The sequence below is a fragment of the Rhinopithecus roxellana genome, chromosome 14 (genome assembly GCF_007565055.1).
Source record: "Rhinopithecus roxellana isolate Shanxi Qingling chromosome 14, ASM756505v1, whole genome shotgun sequence".
Classification (NCBI taxonomy): Eukaryota; Metazoa; Chordata; class Mammalia; order Primates; family Cercopithecidae; genus Rhinopithecus; species Rhinopithecus roxellana.
This window is the reverse complement of record NC_044562.1, coordinates 95,458,397-95,473,221: the sequence shown is the minus strand read 5'-3', so window position 1 is coordinate 95,473,221 and position 14,825 is coordinate 95,458,397. Positions and strand designations below refer to the sequence as shown.

General features: G+C 41.9%; 1 pseudogene; it reads left to right on the top strand.

Annotated features, from left to right (window-relative positions):
- Positions 1-12,371: 12,371 nt before the first annotated feature.
- On the top strand, positions 12,372-12,884 carry LOC104680213 (annotated as a pseudogene).
- The last annotated feature ends 1,941 nt before the right edge of the window (positions 12,885-14,825 follow it).

Below are 14,825 nucleotides of genomic sequence, written 5' to 3'. Positions count from 1 at the left end.
GGTAGATCACTTGAGGTCAGGAGTTTGAGACCAGGCTGGCTATTATGACGAAACCTCATCTATACTAAAAATACAAAAATTAGCCAGGCATGGTGGCACACACCTGTAATCCCAACTATGCAGGAGGCTGAGGCATGAGAATCACTTGAACCCAAGAGGCAGAGGATGCAGTGAGCTGAGGTTGTGCCACCGCACTCCAGCCTGGGTGACAGAGCAAGACTCTGCTAAAAAAAAAAAAAAAAAAAAAAATTCCCAGTGTGATTAAAATTTTTCAGTTTTTTAAAAAATGAAAGCAATTCTCTGACAGGTAAAGGACTGTGTGGTCTAGCCATTACCCATCTTCCAGACTAATCTCCTTTCCTCCTCATTATGTTTCAGGCTTTCTTGTTTCCACGAAATCGTCATTTTCCATGTGCTGTTTCCCTTGCCTGAAACATTCTGCTCCCATCATCTAACCAGAGGCTTCTTGTCATTCAAGTTCCAAATTGTTACTTCCTAGGAAAAGACCTCTTTGACCAGTCATTCCTGTCTGCCCATCCCAACATGCAAAACAGAACCCTGATCTTTGGCTGGAAATGTTTTGGGGTTTTTTCGTTTGTTTGACAGAGACAGAGTCTCCCTCTGTCGCCCAGGCTGGAGTGCAGTGGCATGATCTCACCTCACTGCAACCTCCGCCTTCCGGGTTCAAGCAGTTTTCCTGCCTCAACCGCCTGAGTAGCTGGGATTACAGGCATGCACCACCATACTCAGCTAGTCTTTGTATTTTTGGTAGAAATGGGGCTTCACCATGTTGGCCAGTTTGATCTCGAACTCCTGGCCTCAGGTGATCCATCTGCCTTGGCCTTCCAAAGTGCTGGGATTACAGGTGTGAGCCACCATGCCCAACCTAGCTGGAAACTTTCCTGTATATGAGTCTATATTTCTCAGCCTCACTAGCAGCAGGATGTGGTCATGTTTCTGGCTAATGGGATGTAAGTGGATATGTTCAGTGGGACTTCCTAGAAGCTTCCTTAAAGGGAAGCAGACAGGTCAGAGGAGATGTCTTATGCCTAGAATCCCAGCACTTTGGGAGGCCGAGGTGGGAGGATCACTTGAGGCCAGGAGTTTGAGACCAGCCTGGGCAACATAGTAAGACCCCGTCTTTACAAAATATAAACTTGTTTTTTTTTTTTTTTTTTTTTTTTGAGACAGAGTCTTGCTCTGTCACCCAGGCTGGAGTGCAGTAGAGCGATCTCGGCTCACTGCAAGCCCCGCCTCCTGGGTTCACGCCGCTCTCCTGCCTCAGCCTCCCAAGTAGCTAGGACTACAGGTGCCCGCCACCATGCCCGGCTAATTTTCTTTTGTATTTTTAGTAGAGATGGTGTTTCACCATATTAGCCAGGATGGTCTCGATCTCCTGACCTCATGATCCGCCCGCCTCAGTCTCCCAAAGTGCTGGGATTACAAGCGTGAGCCACCATGCCGAGCCTGTTTTATTGTTTGGTTTTGTTTTGTTTTTTAAATTAGCCAAGTGTAGTGGTTCATGCCTGTAGTCCCAGCTACTTGGGAGGCCGAGGTTGGAGGATGGCTTGAGCCCAGGAGTTCAAGGATACAATGAGTGAGCTATGATTGCCTCACTGCTCTCAAGCCTGGGCAACAGAGTGAGAACTCATCTCAAAAAAAAAAAAAAAAAAAAAAAAAAAAAGTGGAAAGTAAAAAGGCAAAGCAAACAGCTCTTCTTCCTATTTTCCCCTCTCCTGCTATCTGGAATGCAGGTGTGATCACTGGAGCTCCTGAAAACACCTTGGATGCTGAGATGGCAGTGAGGATGGAAGGAAGAGCGGGTTGGGGCCTGGCTAATGGCACTGTGGGATGAGGGTGGAGTGTGCAATACTAGCCTCTAGATAACTTTGATGTGAGAAAAACAAACAAGTTTCTATCTAAGACACTGTTATTTGCAGCTTGACTGTTACATGCCGCCAAACCTCAATACTAACTAAAAATATCACAGCCATCCCCAGACACATCACCTTATTTCGTCAGTGTCATTTCACTATTAGAAATACCTGGATCACTGTGTTTATCTGAGAGTAGGGATCTGGTCTGTCTAGTTCATTGTTGTGTCCCCAGCACCTGCTGCAGTGTGATGTTTCAATGCCTTCCCATAATTTCTTGGGAGATTGATATTTTCCTGAATCCCAGGAAAAATCAGTTAAAAATGCAGGGGAAAGTTTTCTAATTCTTCCTGCAAGAAATAAATTGTCACGATCTTCATGGAAATGTTACTGGTCAGGAATTCCATCAATAAATTCCATTACTGCTGCTAGTGATGATGCCGCAGTAATGAAAAAATTTGGAAAGTTTTCATCAAGTGTGTTCCTTCTCTTTGCTGTAATAAAAGTGTTTTACTCAAAAACTGGAAGACACAGCATCAGAAACAACTGGCTGAGGAGATGAACACAGTATAGTCTGTCTATGAGATAGATGAAAGCAATTACTCTGATTCAGATTATGTGGCTGGAGCCAGTCAGTATAATCTACACATACAATCTATAGTATAATATAAAAAACACAACCTTATGTTTTTCTGGCAATTTTTAGAAAAAGAAGTTGTAAAACTGTTTACATTTTCTCCAATAAGAAATTCTCTTTTGCATAAAGAATGAAAAAAAAACACACAGGCCAGGCACAGCAGCTCACACCTGTAATCCCAGCACTTTGGGAAGCCAAGATGGAAGGATAACTTGAGCTCAGAAGTTTGAGTCCAGCCTGGGCAGCATAGCGAGCCCCTGTCTCTACTAAAACTAAAACAACAGCTGAGTGTAGTGGCGCACACCTGTAGTCCCAGCTACTCAAGAGGCTGAGCCAGAAGGCTCACTTGAGCCCAGGTGTTCAAGCTTGCAGGGAGCTATGATCGTGCCACGGCACTCCAGCCTGGGAACTTGTCTTAAAAAAAGAAGAAAGGGGGCCACGCATGGTGGCTCATGCCTGTAATCCCAGCACTTTGGGAGGCCGAGGCAGGCAGATTGCCTGAGGTCGAGTCCGAGAGCAGCCTGACCAATATGGTGAAACCCCGTCTCTCCGGAAAATACAAAAGTTAGCTGGGCATGGTGGTGGATGCCTGTAATCCCAGCTACTCGGGAGGCTGAGGCAGGAGAATTGCTTGAGCCCGGGAGGCGGAGGTTGCAGTGAGCTGAGATCACTGCATTGCACTCCAGCCTGGGTGACAAGAATGAGACTCCGTCTCAAAAAAAAAAGGGGGGGGGGGGGAAGGGAGGAAGTGGGGGGCAGAGGGGAGGAAGAAAGGAGAGAGAAAATGGAATATTGTAAAATTGTGAGAGAGACAATAACTTGCTTAAAACTTGTTTGATTAGTAGTTGAAGCATTAAGTAATCATGACGCAAATCTTCTAATCAAAAACAGAATTGTGCTTTGAGTAGTATGCTTTTAAAAGAAATTAGAATCAAATTAATGCAGAAAAAAGACCTCATCTCTCATTAAATATTTCAGCAGTTAGCAGTTTATATGAGGTTGACAACTCTTTTTGCTTCAGGAAACAAAAATGAAATGGCTTAATTAGCAAAATCATTAAGGAAAGACTTTTGTGGAGGAAAATATGCTTTATCAGAAGCAATGCAAAGAACAGTGAATATTGTTGGGAACTACTCCATCATGAAGTCAGAAACATCTAAAATCTGAATTAACGAAGATAATATACACTTCAAGGAAAAAATCAAAACCAGTGAAAGAAGACAATATTTTCATCATTAGGAAAAGTGAATGAGTTTATAATAACCAACATGTACCCTAATGCCCAATTCAAAGATGCTTGTAGACACCTTCTTAGTGATAATAAACTAACATTAACATAGAATGAAAGAAACATTCTGCATCCGGAATATTTGTCAGGAAACAAGGACCAAGACATTCAGGGCAAGTCATGCTTTATGTGTTTTTCAGTTTCATTTTTGAGAATAACTTTTGGCCGGGCGTGATGGCCCACGCCTGTAACCCCAGCACTTTGAGAGGCCAAGGCGGGCAGATCACGAGGTCAGGAGTTTGAGACCAGCCTGGCCAACATGGTGAAACCCGTCTCTACTAAAAATACAAAAATTAGCCGGGCACAGTGGCGTGAGCCTGTAATCTCAGCTATTCGGGAGGCCGAGGTAGGAGAATTGCTTGAACCTGGGAGGTGGAGGTTGCAGTGAGCCAAGATCACGCCACTGTACTCCAGCCTGGGCAACAAAGCAAGATTCCGTCTCCAGAAAAGAATAACTTATAAATTTTAAATGTTTGCAGTATTATCTTTCAATTGTTTGAATTGAAACAATTTGGATCATTTTGTTTGGCATTATTTTTGTTAATATTCCCTTCTTTTAATATATTCTGTTGTCTAACTCAGGTAGAAATTATTTTTACACGTCATTGAAATGTAGTGTAATCTTGTCTCGATATATATGTCCATAATAATAATAAATCATGTAACCCATTCATTTATTATATCTGGGGGGATTTCTTGGTTTTTTGGGGGAGGTTTTATTTGCAGAAAGCCTTAGAAACTTTTTGTATAATCCCATCACAGAAAAATGGTTCGCTATTTACTAGTGTGGTCAGTTGTTGTTTTTAAAAACATACCAATAAGGCGTTATGGAAAAATGTCTCTCTGTCCCTCCCCACCCACCTTTCCACAGACTTTCTTCCTGCAGCTACCTTAGGCTTCCTTATTCGATGGCAGCCTCTGGGTAGTCAGACTCTCACAGGGAAGCTCGGGGCTCCAGTCAATGTCCTCAGACACAGGAAATGGCCAGTCTCTTAAAGCCAAGCTTGGAAACCAGCACAGTGCCACTCCTCAGATATTCTACTGGTCAAAGCATTCAGACTCAAGGGGAGGAGACATAGGTCCCCTTTCTCAATGCGAGGCGTGTCAAAGAAGGTGTAGTTGTCTTTCATCTATTATTATTCACCTATTTTACTACGGTTATAATAATATGGTAAAGCTTTGTGACAACATAGATTATAAAACATTAGTATTACTATTGAGAGGGAGTCTCAGTTTGTTGCCCAGGGTGGAGTGCAGTGGCACGATCTCAGCTCACTGCAACCTCTTTTGCCAGGTTCAAATGATTCTCCTGCCTCAGCCTCCCAAGTAGCTGGGATTACAGGTGCCTGCAACTGCGCCTGGCTAATTATTGTAGTTTTGGTAGAGATAGGGTTTCACCATCTTGGCCAGGCTGGTTTTGAGTTCCTGACCTCGTGATCCACCCGCCTCGGCCTACCAAAGTGCTGGGATTACAGACGTAAGCCACTATGCCTAGCCAAAACATTATTATTATTATTATTATTATTATTATTATTATTAAGAGAGGGTCTTGCTATGTTGCCCAGGCTGGTCTTGAACTCCTGGCCTCAATTTCCTGGCTTGTTCCCAAAGTGCCGGGATTACAGGCATGAGCCACTGTGCCTGGCCAATTCAGATATTATTTAACTCCTGCTTAAACCCACTCTTAAAAGGGGGCGTCCTCAAGTTCCTTGTCTTCTACACAGTGGTGTCTTGTGATCATTTGGAGACTCTCAGTTCCACATATAAAGCACGCCATTTGAAACAGTTGGTGTGCAGAATAGTCTTCATTCATCTCTCTAGGGTAACGCTTTGTCCCTTCCTCACCTGCTCTGTGTCCCAGGAGGCAAGTCTTTCCCTGTTGGCTTCTGGTTGATTTCAGCCACTGGATGACAACAGAAGTTCCATGGAAGAGGTAAGGGAGAGTGAGGGTGCTGGATTTATTCCCCAGCTTCATCCTAGCTGAGTCATTGTGGTTTGGCTTTCTGTTTCTCTAGGCAGCATTCTCCATTTAGCTACACCATATTCTCTCTAAATTAGTTCAGGCCTAGATCAATAATGTCTTCCTGGTTCTTGCTAACTTCCGGATACTGCACCATTCTTTGTGAGTTTCCCTTAAACCTGACTCTTCATTAAATTCCTCTAAATTATCCTATTTGGGTCTTCTGTTCACCGACAGAGACTGATACAGATGGTCTACTTCTGATATAACTAACACTTTGAAACTCTCCCTAATGTTTTTTTTGTTTGTTTGTTTGTTTGTTTGTTTGTTTGTTTTGAGTCAGGGTCTGTGTGTTGCCCAGGCTGGAGTGCAGTGGTGCAATCTCAGCTCACTGCAGCTTCTGCCTGCCTGGTTCAAGCAATTCTCCCAACACAGCCTCCTGAGTAGCTGGGACCACAGGTGTGTGCCACCACATCTGGCTAACTTTTGTATTTTTTGCAGAGACAGGGTTATCCCCATGTTGCCCAGGGTGGTCTCAGACTCCTGAGCTCAAGTGACCCACCTACCTCGGCCTCCCCAAGTGCTGAGATTACAGGCATAATTGGCCTTTTTCTTCTCAGAATTGTTTATTAATGTAGTTTTTTCATTTTTTAAATCAGGCTTTTGATCCTTTGTCCTTCCATTTATTTAGAGTTCTTTACGTATTAAGAATATTATCCTTTTATCTATAATATATTTCACTGCTTACTGTGTTTTATATTTCTTTTTGAGGGGAACAGGGTCTCACTCTGTTGTCCAGGCTGGAGTGCAGTGGCACAATCACAGTTCACTGCAAGCTCAACCTCCTGGGCTCAAGCAATCCTCCCACCTCAGCCACCCCAGTAGCTGGGACTAAAGGCACGCACTGCCATGCCCAGCTGGTTTTTTTTTTTCATTTTTAAATTTTGAGATGGAGTCTCACTCTGTCACCAAGGCTGGAGTGCAGTGGCGAGATCTCGGTTCACTGCAACCTCCACCTCCCGGGTTCAAGCAATTCTTCTGCCTCAGCTGGATTACAGTAGCTGGAATTACAGGCACCTACCACAACGTCCAGCTAATTTTTTTGTGTTTTTAGCAGAGAGAAGGTTTCACCACATTGGCCAGGCTGGTCTCGAACTCCTAACCTCAAGTGATCCACCTGCCTTGGCCTCCCAAAGTGCTGGGATTACAGGCATGAGCCATCACGCCTGGCTTATGCTCACTGTTTTTTGACTTTGTTTATAGTGGGGTATTTAGCCATGCTCCCCCAAAATTATTTTTATTTTTAGTCTAGTCAAATTTATTAACCTTTTCTTTTATTACCTCTCGATTTTGAGGCTTTCTCCATACCAAAGTTAAATAATTCACCCATGTTTTCTTCTAGCACTTGTGTGATTCTGTATTTTACATTTAGATTCCTATTTTGAATTTATTCTTCAATATGGTGTGACGTATGAATTTAATTTTATCTTTTTCCAAATGTACCATCTGTCTCAGAACCATTTATTTAAAAGCTTATCTTTGTAGAACTTGAGGATAACTGGTAGATTTTAAAAAATAATAATAAAAGTTTATCTTTGACCCAATGGTTTGAGGTGCCAGTTCTTCACATAGTCAGTTACCATATGTGTTTCTTTCTATTTCTGGGCTTTTAATTCTGCTGCATTAGACAGTACCACTGGGTGTTAATCATAAAAGGCTTTATAGTATGTTTTAATATCTGTTCATCTACTTCAAAGTTTTGTGTGTTTTTAAATGTTTCCCTGGCTATTTTTAAATGTTTCTCCATATAAACTTTAGTATCAACTTGTATGGCTTCATTCAAAAAGCTCGTTGCTATTTGTATTGGGATTATGGTTGTTAATAAATTGACTTGAACAACTGACATATTTGTGCTGCTGAGTCATCCTATCCAAAAATAGGAAATGTTCTCATTATTAGGGGCTTTATAGAATATTTTAATATGTGGCAGGCTACTCCCTGCTAAAAGTTTTTCTTTTTTATTGGTTTCTCGACTATTCTTGCTTATTTTTAAAATATGAACTTTAGTATTAATTTGTTTGGCTCCATAAAAAATTTGGTGGTATTTTCATTGGAATTGTGACAAATCAACTTAGGAAGAAGTAACAAGCCCCCAGGTCTGATCACTTCAAAATAGATATTTTGGATGTAAACACACACGCGCGCACGCGCACCAGAACCTAAAAATGCATTCCAGACGTGGGAAGGATCAATGTCATTCAATTTAGCAAATATTTATGCATTTCCTGCTATTTGCAAATCATTATAATAAAATATAACATGAGTCACGGTCTCTGTTCTCAAGAAGATAAGCACCTGAAGGGGGCGATAAGCACTTAATGATTCTAGTGAGACTCTACAGGATTGAATGCAGTGTCTTTCGGGGTGAGCATCTCTCTGAGCCACAGAAATCTACCGCCCAAATATCCATGTGCAGCACTTGGATATATCCACAGCAATCCATGGCAAAAATGCAATTTGTTTTTTCTTGCATCTGCTGCATGTTATTATAACTTCTTATTCTCTAGGGATCTTGATCATGTCTAACATTGATCCTCACCCCCAAAATGTTCTCTCTCATAGGAGAAGAAAAGATTAAGATGAGACCATTCATTTATTCTATAAATATTCCTTGAGTACCTTCCATATGTGAAGAATTGCTCTGGGAGCTGAACTCATAATAGGTTACAAGAAAGACCACATCCCTCCTTGGGGAGATTCCATTCTAGAGGCAGAGACAGTTCAGGCAGAAACAAACAAGTTAAGTGATACAACATAATTGCAGGGTGAGGAGGGCTATATGGAAGAAGAAGGCAGGGAAAGGAGACGAAGGGCAAGGTGCAATTTTGGATAGGACGGTGAGGGAAAGCCTTGCTGGGGAGAAAGAATTTGGACAGACTTGAATGTGACTGGGGGAATCACATGAAGGTCCTTGGAGAAGACCCTGCCATGCACAAGGAGCATCTGCAGACCCTGGGGGCCCACACAGCCAGAAGATAAAGCAAGGGAGAGACAGGGAAAAAAAGGGCTTCAGGTGCACAGTGCCTAGATCAGGTAGGCACTCCAAGTTCCCCAAAAGGAGTTTGGATTTTATTCTGTGAGAAAGGATGCTTTTTAGCAGGGGTATGACACGTGTGATCTGATTTATGTTTTAAATTTGGCTGCCATGGAGAAAATGGACTGTAGTGAAGGGGAAAGGGGGAGGCTGGTCAGAAGTCACTGTGCTGATCATGTGACAGATGGCAGGGGCTTGGATCAGGGGACCACAGTGGACAGAAAAAGAAGAAGCAAAGTGGAAGAATGTGGGATTTTTTTTGGAAGACAAACAGGACTTACAGATGAACTGAATTTGGGAGTGAAGGGAGAGGAAGAGCCCAAGGTGGCTCTCTAGTTTTTGGTTTGAGCAAGTGGGCGAATACCAGTACCATATATTAGAAAGAGGTAACTACTGGAGAAGGAGCAGGTTTGGGGCAAAACCATAGAGATCTATTTTAGACACATTATTCAAGATATTTGGTTACTTCCCACTAATTTTTAATAACCTAGCATAAGTTATATTGCCCTTTTCTATTCTTCTTTCATCCCCAATTAGAGTTGTTCCCAGGGCAGTGTTTAACCTAGATGTAAAAGAAGATACAGCCATCATTTGATCATTTCTGAAGGTCTCAAGCATTATCCTTCTATAAAAAGGATTATATAAGGCCAGGCGAGGTGGCTCATGCCTGTAATCCCAGCATTTTGGGAGGCCGAGGCGGGCAGATCACCTGAGGTTGGGAGTTTCAGACCAGCCTGACCAATATGGAGACACCCCGACTCTACTAAAAATACAAAATTAGCCAGGCATGGTAATGCATGCCTGTAATCCCAGCTACTCAGGAGGCCGAGGCAGAAGAATCGCTTGAACCCGTGAGGCGGAGGTTTCAGTGAGCCGAGACCATGCCATTGCACTCCAGCCTGGGCAACAAGAGCGAAACTCTGTCTCAAAAAAACAAACAAACAAAAAGGATTAAATAGTCCGGGCAGAGTGGCTCACACCTGTAATCCCAGCAATTTGGGAGGCCGAAATGGGCAGATTGCTTTGAGCTCAGGAGTTCGAGACCAGCCTGGTCAACCTGGTGAAACCCCATTTCCATACACACACACACACACACACACACACACATATCAGCCAAGCATGGTGGCTCACACCTGTAGTCCCAGCTACTTGGGAGGCTGAGACTAGAGAATCACTTGAGTCTGGGAAGCAAAGGTTACAGAGAGCTGTGATCGCGCCACTGCACTCCAGCCTGGATGACAGAGTGAGACCCGGTCTCCAAAAAAAAAGGAGAGGGGAGGGATTAAATAAATATTGTCATTGACAGCAAAAGCTGTTTGGATCCAGTTGATGATAGAATCTGGATACGTGTCCTCGCCCAAACCTCATGTTGAAATGTAATCCCCAATGTTGGAGATGGGTCCTGGTGGGAGATGTTTAGGTCATGGGGGCAGATTTCTCATGGCTTGGACCTGTCCTGGAGATAGCAAGTGAGTTCTCATGAGATCTGGTCATTTAAAAGTGTGTGGCACCCCCACCCTCACTCTCTCTCTCTTGCTCTTGCTTTCGCCATGTAAAGGGCCAGCTCCCACTTCACCTTCCACCATGAATAAAAGCTCCCTGAGGATTCCCCAGAAGCTGAGCAGATGCCAGCATGATGCCTCCTGAACAGCCTGCAGGACTGTGAGCCAATTAAACCTCTTTCATCTATAAATTACCCAGTCTCAGCTATTTATTTATAGCAATGCAAGAATGGCCTAATACGTTGATTTCAACTATAGTCAAGGAGGGAAAAAAGTGAGTGGAGGTTAAACAAAGTTGTTTGCCATTTTTCACATGATCAGGAGCAGAGATAAACTTATAACTTGCAAGTGACTCTATTCAGGCTGATGTTGCATGATCACAGTGCTTGGTTACCTAGTGGGCCTCATGGGCTGAGGCCTCAAAGACATAACCAGGCCCTATTGTGATCTCTGCATTGGAAACATGGGGCCGTTATTCAGCATCTGCCATCCACAAGACACTGTGCCCGGGACTTTCACCATGTCTCATATGGTGGCCCTGCTATTATTCTTAGGCAGCTCTTTATTCCCAGAGCGTTTCCCTTGACTTCTTAGATACAATGGATCATTTGAGTTTTGCTTGTGAAACTGTGAAAAGTCTTTAAGAGCAAACACGTACCTCAATGAGACCACAAAGGGGTTAAGGCATGTGCAGTGCTTTGAGGTGAAAAGCTCTCAGTAGTATTAATTATTATTCTTTTACTTAAAAGTAGCTCATATATATATATATATATATATACACACACACACACACTTTATATATATAGTATATATATGTACTTAAAGTATATATATATATACTTTAAGTTCTAGGGTACATGTGCACAACATGCAGGCTTGTTACATATGTATACATGACGTACTGTGTTTGTTTGCCACACCCATTAACTTATCATTTACATTAGGTATTTCTCCTAATGCTATCCCTCCCCCCTCTACCCACCCCATGACAGGCCCTGGTGTGTGATGTTCCCCGCCCTGTGTCCAAGTATTCTCATTGTTCAATTCCCACCTATGAATGAGAACACGTGGTGTTTGGTTTTCTGTCTTTGTGATAGTTTGCTCAGAATGATGGTTTCCAGTTTCATTCATGTCGCTACAAAGGACATGAACGCATCCTTTTTATGGCTGCATAGTATTCCATGGTGTATATGTGCCACATTTTCTTAATCCAGTCTATCATTGATGGACATTTGGGTTGGTTCCAAGTCTTTGCTATTGTGAATAGTGCCACAATAATTATACGTGTGCATGTGTCTTTATAGTAGCATGATTTATAATCCTTTGGGTATATACCCAGTAATGGAATTGCTGGGTCAAATGGTATTTCTAGTTCTAGATCCTTGAGGAATTGCCACGCTGTCTTCCACAATGGTTGAACTAGTTTATACTCCCACAAACAGTGTAAAAGCGCTCCTGTTTCGCCACATCCTCTCCAGCACCTGTTGTTTCCTGACTTTTTAATGATTGCCATTCTAACTGGTGTGAGATGGTGTCTCATTGTGATTTTGGTTTCCATTTCTCTGATGACCAGTGATGATGAGCATTTTTTCATGTGTCTGTTGGCTGCATAAATGTCTTCTTTTGAAAAGAGTCTGTTCATATCCTTTGCCCACTTTTTGATGGGGTTGTTTGTTTTTTTCTTGTAAATTTGTTTAAGTTCTGTGTAGATTCTGGATATTAGCCCTTTGTCAGATGGGTAGATTGCAAAAATTTTCTCCCATTCTGTAGGTTGCCTATTCACTCTGATGGTAGTTTCTTTTGCTGTGCAGAAGCTCTTTAGATTAATTAGATACCATTTGTCTATTTTGGCTTTTGTTGCCATTGCTTTTAACAAAACAATAAGTAAAACATGAGTCCACAAAAAGCTGTGAGAGGGATATACTTTATAAAGACCTTGGGTTCTTTCGGCTCTTGGCTTGGAGGAGGCCAAAGTGCAACTTTCTTCCATCGTCCCAAATCCGGGTTAATCCAACACCAGCTGCCTCCACCATGCTGCAGAAGTTCAATCCCAATGAGATCAAAGTCGTGTACCTGAGGTGCATCGAGGGTGAAGTCGGGGCCACGTCTGCGCTGGCCCCCAAGATCGACCCCCTGGGTCTGTCTCCATAAAAGGTTGGTGATGACATTGCCAAGGCAATGGGTGACTGGAAGGGCCTGAGAATTACAGTGAAACTGACCATTCAGAACAGACAGGCCCAGATTGAGGTGGTGCCTTCTGCCTCTGCCCTGATCATCAAAGCCCTCAAGGAACCACCAAGAGACAGAAAGAAACAGAAAAACATTAAACACAGTGGGAATATCACTTGTGATGAGATCGTCAACATTGCTTGGCAGGTGCAGCACCCATCTTTAGCCAGAGAACTCTCTGGAACCATTAAAGAGATCCGGGGGACTGCCCTGTCTATGGGCCATAATGATGATGGCCACCAACCTCATGACATCATAGATGGCATCAACAGTGTTGTTGTGGAATGCCTAGCTAGTTAAGAAGCACAAAGGAAAATATTTCAATAAAGGATCATTTGACAACTGGAAAAAAAAAAACCACCTTGGGTTCTGCAGTCAATTCTCCCTGCCTAAGGGAAAATCCCTGACATTTTGTGAATGATGAGGGGACACAGTTATTCCAGTCCCCAGCACTAAGTCACAGTACACAGAGTAGGGCAGAATATCTGTAGCTACTGTGAATGAAATTATTTTGAATTTTGTGGGAAAAGAACAGTGTGATTGGGCCAGGAAGGAATGATTTACATTTTAAGCATCAAATGTGTGAATATTTTTTTCAAAAATATAAAGTATTCTTTTATTATAAGGAAAGTAACACAAGTTTTACATAGAAAATTTTAAAATATGAACTTTTATTTTATTTTATTTTATTTTTTTGAGGCAGTCTCACTTTGTCGCCCAGGCTGGAGTGTAGTGGCGTGATTTCGGCTCACTGCAACCTCTCCCTCCAGGTTCAAGCGATTCTCCTGCTTCAGTCTCCTGGGTAGCTGGGATTACAAGCGCCCGCCACCATGCCTGGCTAATTTTTGTATTTTTAGTGGAGATGGGGTTTCACCATGTTGGCCAGACTGGTCTCGAAATCCTGGCCTCAAATGATCCGCCTGCCTCAGCCTCCCTAACTGCTGGGATTACAGGCATGAGCCACCATGCCCAGCCAGAATATTTTTTTAAAATAACATTTAAATTAATTTTAACCACTACTGAGATAATTACTATTACTATTTTACTTATATACTACAAATATATACGTGTATGTGTGTGTATATTTTTATATAATCATATTTTAGAAATATTGACTTCTATGAGTGTATTCTTTAAGAGAACATGATTTGAAAACTAAAAGATCAACTTCTGAAAACCTTTGTTATTGGGAAAGTTGCCTAGCACAGATATAATAACAATTACTGGCATTTTATAGCATCTTATGTGACTTATCTCTTTTATTATTAACAATAGCTATTGTTATTAATATAATAATAATTATTATTGACATATTAGTGACAGAAGAAAGAATGCCTTGCTGGGAGGCATAAATCCCAGTTCAAAGTTATGATTAGATATAAGGCTGCGAAATACTTTGAGCCTGAGTTTCCTCAAGTATATAATAAACATCTTGGACTAAATGAAGCCTGAGGCCTCTTCCAGTTTCAAAATCCTACCCAAGTCTTATTTCAGAATAGGAGCACTTACTGAGATGCATTTGCTGAGATGCAAATTTACCTTCAAATATTTTATCTAAAATGCACCTGTTTTCAAGCTAAGAAAAATGGATCACATTTTGAAGAAAATTCGAAGGCTTTGAAGATGGGGCCTATTTACAGAGACCAATTTGTTTCTCTGCATTATTTTAACATGCAACTCTTCTCGAGTCCTGAAGCTTCCTAAGTATCTGAGGCTTCGAAAAGTGGGGGTAGAGACAGCTTATTACCATGGAGATAGATGGGAGCAAACGGTCACATCATCAAAAGCAAACTAGAAATGTACAAAGCTTTTGTGATGCTGATCCTTTTTTTTTTTTTTTTTAAGTAAGAAGAAGAGAAAAAGGCACAAATAAAAGGACAGATCTCTCTCATTAAATCCAACACTAATTTAGTAATCAGTGAAATAAAGGTACCCTTGAAAGCCTGCTGCCAGAAAATATAGTACAACAAAGAAGCACAAAAGGTTGCTGGCTGCCAGGTATAATTTCCAGGTACTCCAAGTGCATTTGGACTCCCTGTTCTCTTAGCTTTGCTTTGCAGATTGGCTGTCTTCGTGGCAGTCTCGAACTATCCATTTAGTCACCCTAGTGTGTTATCCAAATATTTAGAAGGAGAAAAATTGCAGGAAAATAACCTTTAATTTTACAATTTTCCAAAGGAAACTGTTCAAAATTAAGAGGTCTAAGAAGCTAAGAATGAGTGTTAATCTATTTTTCTGTTT